At 38.9% G+C, this 9,548-nt stretch overlaps 1 non-coding gene across 1 annotated transcript; it reads right to left on the reverse strand.

Annotated features, from left to right (window-relative positions):
- Window positions 1-971: 971 nt before the first annotated feature.
- On the reverse strand, window positions 972-1,100 carry LOC136389804 (small nucleolar RNA SNORA31). Its single transcript, XR_010748375.1, has one exon. It is a non-coding gene; the product is annotated as a small nucleolar RNA SNORA31 (small nucleolar RNA).
- Window positions 1,101-9,548: the final 8,448 nt, after the last annotated feature.

The following is a 9,548-nucleotide window of genomic DNA, read 5'->3' on the forward strand; positions in this document are numbered from 1 at the left end:
GGTGCATGAGATGGGCTCTTTGATGACTATTTAAGTGCTATTTTCACAACTATATTCAGGTTTCCAATAACCATTTACGAAAGAACGAGATCTTAATTCCTAACAGGTTTGCATGTACTCAAAGACTGACTTTGTATCTAATTTATACAGGTTGGAGAGATTTGGAGGAACAGAGAATATTATACCAAAGGTAAGGATTTGCTTTATTTGTAAATGCTCATTCATCTATTTAGTACTGACTATAGAACCACAATGAGATAAACAATAACAGATGAGCAAAATAGAGCCTTGTATCCACAATCATTCTGTCTAGCATGTGATCAAATAAGTGTAATCTACTTTGCAAAATGCTTATCAGGTTAAAATGCTGTATCTCCCATGGTAGGGCTTTGAAAATTGTAGGTGGGTAATTTGTTCTCAGGGCTAGAGTGAGAGTAGGGAATGACAGTAGAAAATGTTCTGCAGCAATAAGGTGTTTATTCAACAACCACTTTTTTAGTGGGTATCTATTGTGGACCAGTAGACTGTACTTAAACTTGAAATAATATGGTGAGCAAGTTACACATATTTTCAAATTATATTGGAATATACAGTCCTCAAGAGAGAGGAAATTAACCCAAGGATTGGATAAGTTTTTATGACTGCTATGGTGGGGAAGGTACTATTATATAAGAAATACCCTCCAAATTTAGTGACTTCAGACAGTAATCATTTGTAATTTCTCAGGCATCTATAGGTGAGCTGACCTAGGCTAAGCAGCTCAGTAGATCTTTTTTGGACTGGCTCACATGTCAATGGATCACCTGGGTAACAGCTGATCTGGTTTGGGCTTGGTTGATGAAGCTCGCCTAGGTGGCTCTCACCCTCCTACTGGGGTCAGCAGGCCAGCTCTGGTATTTTCTTCCCTTAGCTAGGGCAGAAGCAAAGAAGGCAAGTGAAAATACACAAGGCCTCTTTTTTTTTTTTGCTGCAGATGTAGTCCCCTATTCAATCTGGGCTGCCATGAAGACAGACAGAAAGCGCAGGGATTCTTTCTTTCACATCCTTGTGCAAACCAAAAGAACAACATCAGATTGTTCAAGGTCTATCAGTGGATGCAGCACAAGACCTCTTAATGCCTCTACTCAGAACTGGAACATTGTTACTTTTGCCTCAGTCTATTGGCTAAAGAAAGCCACATGGCTGAATCCAAATTTAAGAGGTGGGAAAATATCTGCTTATCCATTAGTTGGAGAAGCTGCAACGTCACAGAAAGAAATGTGTAGATATAGTGAAGAGTGAAGAACTGGGGGGAGTGAGGCAACCTCTCAACCTAGAGCATGAGCACCTAATGTGATCTACAGGGTGAGTAGGGATTATCCAGTGGAAAGGGGGTGGGTGGGATAGTCAGGGGAGGAAATCTTCTAGGCAGGAGAAACAACAGGTAGACAATGCTAGGGTTGTGGCAAGTTGGAGGGACAGAAAGAAGGCCAGTAAGGATAGATAGAAGAAAATGATGGTGGAAAGATGAGGAGAGTGGGATCAGATGAAGAAGAGCATTATCTACCATGTTAATAACTGACTTTGGAAATTTCTTTTAAGGGTCTTTTGAGCCACAGAGGGGTTTGGATGTTACGGTTATTTTTTGCTATTCACCTCTGGCCCCATGGTCTCGTTTTAAGGAAGAGTGTCCTTGCTCCAATTTGCAGTTACATAAGTAACAAAGTGCACCTTCCTCAATATTTTGATTAGTCTCACATTATTTGTCCAATATATTCCCATTCCCTTGGGCCCTCTGATTAATGTCTCTGCATAATCCCATTTTGACCTTTAGTAATTAGTGCAAATATTTTAAGTTCAGCATATTAATTCCTCTTGCAGGAAAAGCATTTTCTTTGAGAATCATCATAAATCATTTAAAAAGTTAATTGGCCAGTGAAAGAAGAGGCCATTTTTCAGCAAATACTGGCAGTCTATCTCATTGTAGGCTAGAGCTCTAGGAGTTAGAAACAGTTTCTGACCTGCTCACACCTTTGACCCATGTAGTGCAAGGAAATGCCTTTCTTCTTTTGTTATTCCTTAGGGTCTTTAATCCTTCAAAGTATTTTAAGGGGGCATCATGGCAGAGCTAAACTTGAGATAATATGGTGAGCAAATTACACATATTTTCACTCCCAACTGTATCAGATTTTACTCCCAACTGTCACTGACTGCCTGGGTGACCTTGGGTCACTCATTTCCACTTGGCTTCAATGTGTTTGTCTGTTAATCAGCTTAACAATAACCCACCACCTTCAGACCAACTCAATGTGTTTGTCTGTAAAGACAAACCCTCAGAGTGTTTCCGGTTCTGAAATTCTTAGATTTTTGTTCTGAGCATTATGGCAATTCCACAAAGGGAGACTTGTATTTTTCGGTGCTCTTGTCTAAAGCCAGAGTTGGGAAGATTCATTAAAGATGAAGCAGAAGGAAGACAGGGAGAGCATATTTGCATGCATGCAGGCAACGAATGAATGTGTTATGAGTTAAGACATCTGAGCATTGGTGAACTTGGCAGCGCCTGGGTAAGGGCTACATTACACAAGATGCTTCAAGCTGGAATTACACGAAGGACCCTGTGGTTCTCATTTGTTTAGTTATTTGTTTCACATTTTTTGTATGTATCTTTTACCTTAACTCTTGAGATTGTGGCTGATGATAGCTGGATGTTTTCTAGAGCCAGTGATTCTTTGGCCAGCAAGGCAAGCACCCCTCCTTCAGCCACGAGCCATGAGTGTTGAGGCCTACCATGAGTCAAATTCAAATTCAGAGTTTAAATTTACAAAGTGGCCCAACTTATTGGGTCTCTGGGACAGCGCCCACAGTAGGATTCTTTTAGCTCAGTATCTGAGATGTTTGTAATTGCTGTGTATGCAGCACCTCTCAGGCCCAGGACTTTTCTCAGAGCAGAGCGTGGAGGCAAGCGGAGCTCACATCTCTGTTGTTTTTCCAACATTCCCCAGCACACTGATTGGAACATCTACAACTCAAATAGTTAGAATTTCCCAGAGCAACACAAGCACTCCATCCCAAAGATAAATCTCAAGCATTGTAAAAGGTATCCTAGCACGGCGTTAGTTACTTCCCAGGGAAGGGTTTGGCTGGCGGTGATTATAGAAATAAATCTGCACTTCATTTTTAGCCCAGTGGCCCATTATAGCTCGCTTCAGCATCTAAGCTCCCAAGAACAACGAGAGTCGTTTTATGGGAACGAGAGATTATAAATCACCAACTTTGTCAGCTGGGTGTTTACCTCCAGCGTTCTTTTCTCTGAGAGCTGTGCAGGCAGCAGCCCCAGAGACCTTGCTGGTGAAAGCAGCTCCACCTGCTCTTTGTTCGCTGCTGACCAAAGCTCTGCTTGGCCCTGGCTGCGTCCCAGGGCCGCCTCTTCGTCCCCAATAGAGAGGCGATGGAGAAAATGTTCATTTTTAATGCATATGTCATTTCAGAAGATTTGACTTTTACTTTCCAAGAAAGTTTCACTCCTAAACTCAACTGAACACAGAACGTTGCCTCAGGAGTGGCTTATCTAGGTCTGTGATCTCCAAGCTGGGTCCAGGTGAAAAGAAATAAAAATAGACTGTTTCTATTTTATGTATACACTGTATTAGGACAGTTCATAGCATAGAATTTATTCACATATATGGTGTGTGCTTTGAATATGTTTACCCATATGTGCATTATCAGGAAAATTGAATAACAACTGATTAGGGCTAAGTTGTCTTTCTTAGTGAGAACTGGTTCCTAAGATTCACTCTTTTTTTTAATTGATTTTAATTTATTGTGTTAACATAGATTCGAGTGTTGCCCCGAATGTATTCTCCCTCCCCCTTATTCCCCTCAACATCTCTCTAGCCCTCTTCCCCATAGTGCCCAACCCCCCTTCCCTTCAGGTTTATCCCCTCCTATCTTCCTCTTTCCCTCTGTCCTCTTGTCCTCTGGTTCCTTTGATCTCTCCTCTGTCTCAATTCCGTTCCTCACTTCACACTGTTCATTGGATTCCTCAAATGAGTGAGGTTATATGATATTTTTCTTTTTCTACCTGGCTTATTTCACTTAACATAATAGTTTCCATGTCCATCCATGTTGTTGCAAAAGGTAAGATTTCCTTCTTTTTCATGGCCCCATAGTATTCCATTGTATATATCTACCACCCCTTTTTAATCCACTCGTCCACTGATGGACACTTGGGCTGTTTCCAGATCTTTGTTATTGTGAACAATGCTGCCATAAACATGGGGGTGCATTTCTCCTTTTGAAACAGTGCTATGGTGTTCTTGGGGTATATTCCTAAAAGTGGGATGGCTGGGTCAAAAGGCAGTTCTATTTTTAATTTTTTGAGGAATCTCCATACTGTTTTCCACAGTGGCTGCACCAGTCTGCATTCCCACCAGCAGTGCAGGAGGGTTCCTTTTTCTCTACATCCTTGCCAGCACTTATTCTGTGTAGTTTTGTTGATGAGTACCATTCTGACTTGTGTGAGGTGATATCTCATTGTGGTTTTAATTTGTATTTATCTAATGATTAGTGATGTTGAACACATTTTCATCTGCCTATTGGCCATCTGTATGTACTCTTTGGAGAAGTATCTATTCATTTCTTTTGCCCATTTTTTAATTAGGTTGTTTATCTTCCTGGTGTTGAGTTCTACAAGTTCTTTATAAATGTTGGTTATTAACCCTTTATCATATTGTTGAAAATGTTCTTCAATTGTGTAGTTTGTCTATTTATTCTTTTCTTATTGTCTTTAGCTGTGCAAAAGCTTTTTAGTTTGATATAGTCCCATTTGTTATCCTGTCCTGTATTTCCCTTGCCCGTGGAGATAAATCAGCAAATATATTGCAGTGAGAGATGTCGGAGAGCTTACTGCCTATGTTTTCTTCTAAGATGCTTATGGTTTCATGGCTTACATTTAAGTCTTTTATCCATTTTGAGTTTATATTTGTGAATGGTGTAAGTTGGTGGTCTAATTTCATTTTTTTCCAGGTAGCTGTCCAATTTTCCCAACACCATTTTTTGAAGGGGCTATCTTTACTCCATTGTATGCTCTTACCTCCTTTGTCAAATATCAGTTGTCCATAGAGCTGTGGGTTTATTTCTGGGTTCTTTGTTCTGTTCCATTGATCTACATGTCTGTTCTTATGCCAGTACCAAGTTGTTTTGAGTACAATGACCTTGTAGTATAACTTGATATCAGAAAGTGTGATGCCTCCCACTTTATTCTTCCTTTTTAAGATTGCTGAGGCTATTTGTGTTCTTTTTTGGTTCCATATAAAATTTTGGAATATTTGTTCTATATCTTTGAAGTATGTCATTGGTATTTTAATAGGAATTGCATTGAATTTATAAATTGCTTTGGGTAATATAGACATTTTAATGATATTTATTCTTCCTAACCACGAGCATGGTATATGCTTCCACTTGTTTGTATCTTCCTTGCTTTCATTTATCAATGTTTTATAATTTTCTGAGTACAAGTCTTTAATCTCCTTGGTTAAATTTACTCCTAGATACTTTATTTTTTTGGTTGCAATAGTGAAGGGGATTGTTTCCTTAATTTCTCTTTCGGACAGTTCATTGTTGGTGTATAAAAATGCCTCTTATTTCTGAGTATTAATTTTATATCCTGCCACCTTGCTGAATTCATTTATCAGGTCCAGTAGTGTTTTGACTGAGACTTTAGGGTTTTCTATATACAATATATCATCTGCAATTTGGATGATATGATAGGTTTACTTCTTCTTTTCCAATTTGGATGCCTTTTATTTTTTCTTCTTGTTTGATTGCTGTGGCTAGGACTTCCAGAACTATGTTGAATAAGAGTGTTGAAAGGGGCACCCCTGCCTTGTTCCTGATCTTAAGGGGATTGCTTTTAATTTTTGCCCATTGATTATGATATTGACTGTGGGTTTGTTATAGATGGCTTTTTATCATGTTGAGGTATGTTCCCTGTATTCCTACTTTGCTCAGAGTTTTGATCATGAATGGGTGCTGGATTTTATCAAATGCTTTTTCTGCATCTATTGAAATTATCATGTGGTTTTTCTCTTTCCTTTTGTTTATGTAATGAATCACATTGATTGATTTGCAAATATTGTATCAGCCTTGCCTCCCCAGAATAAATTCCACTCAATCATGGTGTATGATTTCTTTCATATATTGTTAAATCCAGTTTGCTAATATTTTGTTGAGGATTTTAGCATCTAAATTCATCAGGGATATTGGCCTATAATTTTCTTTCTTTGTGTTGTCTTTACCTGGTTTTGGAATCAGAATAATGCTCTCCTCAGAAAAGGAGCTTGGGAGTGTTCATTTCTCTTGAATTTTTGAAATAGCTTGAGAAGGATAGGAGTTAGTTCTTCTTTAAATATTTGGTAGAATTCGCTTGTGAAGCCATCTGGTTCTGGGATTTTGTTTGTTGGAAATTTTTTGATAACTGTTTCGATCTCATTTGTTGTAATCGGTCTGTTTAGGTTTTCTGATTCTTCCTGATTGATTTTTAAAAGATGATATGTTTTAAGAAATTTGTTTATTTCATCTAGGTTGTCTAATTTTTTGGCATACAGTTCTTTATAGTATTTTCTTACAATCCTTTGTATTTCTGTTGTATCAGTTGTTATTTCTCCACTCTCATTTCTAATTTTACTTATTTGAGTCCTCTCTCTTTTTTTCTTGGTGAGTCTGGTTAAAGATTCATCAATCTTGTTTACCTTTTCAAAGAACCAGCTCCTGGTTTTATTGATCCTCTGTATTTTTTCTTTAGCCTCTGTGTCATTTATTTCCACTCTGATCTTTATTATTTCCTTCCTTCTACTACCTCTGGTCTTTACTTGCTGTTCTTTTTCTAGTTCTTTTAGATGCATGGTTAAGTTGTTATTTTTCTAGCTTCTTAAGGTATTCCTGTAATGCTATGAACTTCCCTCTCAGGACTGCTTTAGCTGTGTCACATAAATTTTGAGTTGTATACTCATTATTATTCATTTCTAAGAATTTTTTTTATTTCTTTTTTGATCTCATTGTTAACCCATTTGTTATTTAATAACATGCTATTTAGTTTCCAAGTGTTTAAGTATTTTTCAGTTTTTCGGTTGTGGTTGATTTCTAGTTTCATGCTATTGTGATCAGAGAAAATGCTTGATATGATTTCAATCTTCTTAAATTTGTTGAGATCACTTTTGTGCCCTAACATGTGGTTTTTCCTAGAGAATGTACCATGAGCACTTGAAAAGAATGTATATTTTGCTGCTTTAACATGAAAGGTTCTGAAGAAATCTATTAAATCCAGTGGATCTAGTGTGTCCTTTAAGTCTACTGTTTCTTTGTTAATTTTATTTCTTGAGGATCTATCTAGTGATGTTAGTGGGGTTTGAAATCTCCTACTATTATAGTATTGCTGTTGATCTGCCCTTTATATCCATCAAAGTCTGCTTTATATATTTAGGTGCTTCTATATTAAGTGCATAGATATTTATAATGGTTATATCTTTCTTTTGGATTGCTCCCTTTATCATTATGTAATGACCTTCTTTATCTCTTACTATAGCCTTTGTTTTAAAGTTCATTTTGTCTGATATAAGTTGCTACCCCAGCTTTTTTTTTCAATTCAATTTGCATGAAATATTTTTTTCCATCCTTTTACCTTCAGTCTATGTGCATCTTTTGTTTTGAGGTGTATCTTTTGTAGATGGCATATGTATGGGTCCTGTTTTCTTAGCCATGCAGCTACCCTATGTTTTTTGATTGGATCATTTAATCCATTTATATTTAAGGTTATTATTGACATGTAGTTGTTGATTGCTATTTTATTCTTTAAAGCTGTATTCCTCTTTTGCTGTATTCTTTTTCCTTTTTGATCTGTTTACAACAGGCCCCTTAACATTTCTTGCAGCATTGGTTAGGTTGTAATGAATTCCTTGAGTTTTTTTTTCCTCTGGGAGCTTTTTATTTCTCCTTCAATTTTAAACGATAGCCTTGCTGGATAAAGTAGTCTTGGTTGTAGGCTCTTGTTCTGCATTACTTTGAATATTTGTTGTCATTCCCTTCTGGCCTCAAGTGTTTCTGTTGAGAAGTTGGATGTCATCCTTATGGGGGCTCCTTTGTAGGTGATAGCCTTTTTTTGTCTAGCAGCTTTTAATATTTTCTCTTTATCTCTTAGCTTTGGTATTTTAATTATGATGTGTCCTGTAGATTTCTTTGGGTTTATCTTTAATGGAATTCTCTGTTCTTCTTGTACTTGTGTGACTTTTTCCTGTATCAGTTTAGAGAAGTTTTCAGCTATGATTTGATTGAACAAAGTCTCTATCCCTTGTTCTTTTTCTTCTTCTTCAGGAACCTTTATGATGTGGATGATATTTCTCTTCATGTTGTCACAGAGCTCTCTTAGATTTTCCTCAGAGTTTTTGAGTCTGTTTTCTTTTTGCTGCTCTGCTACTGTGCCTTTGTTTATCCTGTCCTCTAACTTGCTGATTCGATTCTTAGCTTCATCCATCCTGCTCTTAATTTCTTCCATTGTGGTCTTCATTTCTGATATTGTATTTGTCATTTCTGACTGATTCTTTTTTATTATTTCAATGACCTTTTTTATACTTGCTATCTCTTTATTTAGGTGTTCTTTATGTCCATCTATTGTTGTTCTAAGATCTTTGAGCATCTTAACAATCATTACTTTAAACTCTGCATCTTGTTACTTGGTTATATCTGACTTGTTCAAGTCCTTTTCTGGGGATTTCTCTTGACTCATTTGGGTTACATTTCTCTGCCTTTCCATTGTGTCTGTGTATAAGAAGTGTGTGACCACTGGAGTTCAATGTGTGTGGCCTCTGTGTGCCCTAGGTGTGGTCTGTCTGCTGGCCTGCCACCATCTCTTCTGCTGCCTTGGGCATTCGGGTATGGGCACTGCTGGCACTGGCATGCTGCAGCAGCTGCTGAAGTTTCTACCTCTTCTCCATTGGAGGGGCTATGTTCACGTGCCCGGTCTACAGGCCTCAGCCTGCCTCGGTCTTTGCCCAGCCCTTGTGGGCGGGGCTGTGCACCTATGCTCAGCCCTAGGTCTCCACTTATTTCCCAGTTTTCGCCCTGCTCCTGTGCGTGGAGCTGTACTCACATGCTGGCTGCATGCCCCAGCTCCACACGCTGGGTGGGGCTGTGTGCCTTTGCTCAGTCGCTGGTCTCTGCAGTTCCCCGGCTTTCACCTTACCCCTGCAGGCAGGATTGCAGGCAGGACCGCTCTTGCTCACCCCACCTGCAGCCTGGTTGGACCACTTTCGTGTACCCCTTTCACTTTGCTGGGTGAGACTGAGCTCATGGCAGGCCTCAGTTGTGGCCAGCCCAGCTTTTGTCCCTGTTGGTGGGACCACACTTCTGTGTCCCGCCACTGCCTGCCCTCCAGTGAGCCCTCAGGAGTGTGGGTGGGGGTGCTGCTACTCAGACCCTAGCACTCAATACTGTATTCCTGATGGCTACCTCCTTCTAAGCAACTCTGCTCTGAGTGCCACGGGAGAGCTTGTTTGGCTAGTGTCCTACTTCCCTTT

This window comes from Saccopteryx leptura, chromosome 1 (assembly GCF_036850995.1).
Source record: "Saccopteryx leptura isolate mSacLep1 chromosome 1, mSacLep1_pri_phased_curated, whole genome shotgun sequence".
Taxonomy (NCBI): domain Eukaryota; kingdom Metazoa; phylum Chordata; class Mammalia; order Chiroptera; family Emballonuridae; genus Saccopteryx; species Saccopteryx leptura.